Below are 1,935 nucleotides of genomic sequence, written 5' to 3'. Positions count from 1 at the left end.
ACAGTATGCCATATATGCCAGGTCCCTTGGAAGATATGCTGTGCAGATGTTTCTTCCCTGCAGCGACTGTGTCAAGCAGCAAGGATGGACCGACTTCCGGCATGTGCCCTTGACTGGGAATTGAACCGTGACCTCCTGGTTCATAGGTCAATGCTCAACCACACTGAGCAACAACAGCCGGGCTCTTTTCACTTTCTTGATGGTGTCCTTTGAGATAGAAATTTTTTGTTTTGATGATATTCTTTTTTTAAATGTATTTTTATTGATTTCATAGAGGAAGAGGGAGGGAGAAAGAGATAGAAACATCAATGGTGAGAGAGAATCATTGGTTGGCTGCCTCCTGCATGCCCCACACTGGGGACTAAGCCTGCAACCCAGCGTGTGCCCTGGCCAGGAATCAACCGTGACCTCCTGGTTATAGGTCGATGCTCAACCACTGAGCCACGCCGGCCGGGCTATTTTGATGATATTCTATCCAGTTTTTCTTTTGTTGCTTGTACCTTTGATGTCATGTCTGAAAGGGTGAGGGCTAGGCCCTACATCTTGCCCCAGGGTAAGTGCTACGCCCTCCATCTTACCTTGGCCATGTGCTTGGCAAGGAGCTTCTTCCCGGAAGTCTAAGCCTCTGCTAGCCACACCCAGAAACAAGACACCAACTTGCGCCTGGCCAATCGGCAAGGCCACAGCCCTTTCTCCTCCCCTTACTCCAACCCCCTATAAAACCCCTCTCCACACAGAGTTCTCTCTCTCTGCTTCCTGCTGCTGTGTCGGCAAGGTGGGGGAGCCGAGCTAGCTCGAATAAAGAATCTTATGCTTTTGCATCGGACCTGGCTGGCTCCCTGGTGTGGTTTCTTGGGGATCCTGAAATCTGGGCATAACAATGTCTTAGAAACCATTGCCTAATCCAAGGTCAAATAGATTTATGTTTATGTTTTCTTCCAAGAGTTTAATAGCTTGAGCTCTTCCATTTAGGCCTTTGTGATCCACTGGAGTTAATTTTGTATATGGGATATGATAAGAGTCCAATTTCATTCTTTCACATGTGAATATTCATTTTTCCCAGTAACACTTGTTGAAAAGACTTCTTTCTCCATGGAATTGTCTTAGCACCCTTCTTGAAAACCAATTGATCTAAATGTCCGGATTTATATCTGGTCTCTCAATTCTAATCCATTCACCCACATGTCTCTTCTTAGGCCAGCACCACACTGTATTGATTACTGTAGCTCTGTGGTAATTTCTAAAGTCAGGAAATGGGAGTCCTGCAACTTTGTTCTTCTTTATCAAGATTGTCTTGGCTATTCTGGGTCCCTTGAATTTGCATGTGAATTTAGGCTCAGCGTGGCCATTTCTGCAGAGAAACCAACTGGGTTTTCATATGGATTGTGTTGAATTTGTAGATCAAATTGGGGAAAATGAATATCTTAACAATCTTGTCTGCAATCAGGGTGGTAGATATCTTTCTATTTATTCAGGCCTTCTTTAATTTCATTCAACAATATTTGGTAGTTTTCAGAATCTAAGTATTGCACTCTTGTTACATATATTTGCAGGGCTGGCTCCCTCTGTGTCCCTTCCGTTCCCATCCACCTCGGCTTCCCCACCCAGCTGCTTCCCTCTGTTATTGTCCCTGCCCCAGTGTGGACCCCACGGGGATGGAGAAGTCACCATCACTGTTTAAAGCTCCAGGGCGGGGCCTGCGCAAAGGTGGACCCACGGACGAGTTGTGGGGTCAGTCCTGCTACCCATCGTCCAGGAGCCAAAGGTTCACAGGGCCCCTGACTGGTGCACGGAGGGCGCTCCGGGCTAGTTGCCAAGGACAAGAATGCAAGAACGACACCGCCTCCGCCGGAGGAAACCCTGGCCCAGGAGCAGCAGAAATCGGCGTGTGCTGCCTGCAGGGGCCCAGGTCCCGCAGGCCCCGGGGCTGCTATC

Source organism: Myotis brandtii, unplaced genomic scaffold, assembly GCF_000412655.1.
Source record: "Myotis brandtii unplaced genomic scaffold, ASM41265v1 scaffold986, whole genome shotgun sequence".
Lineage (NCBI taxonomy): Eukaryota > Metazoa > Chordata > Mammalia > Chiroptera > Vespertilionidae > Myotis > Myotis brandtii.
This window is presented reverse-complemented; position numbering follows the sequence as displayed.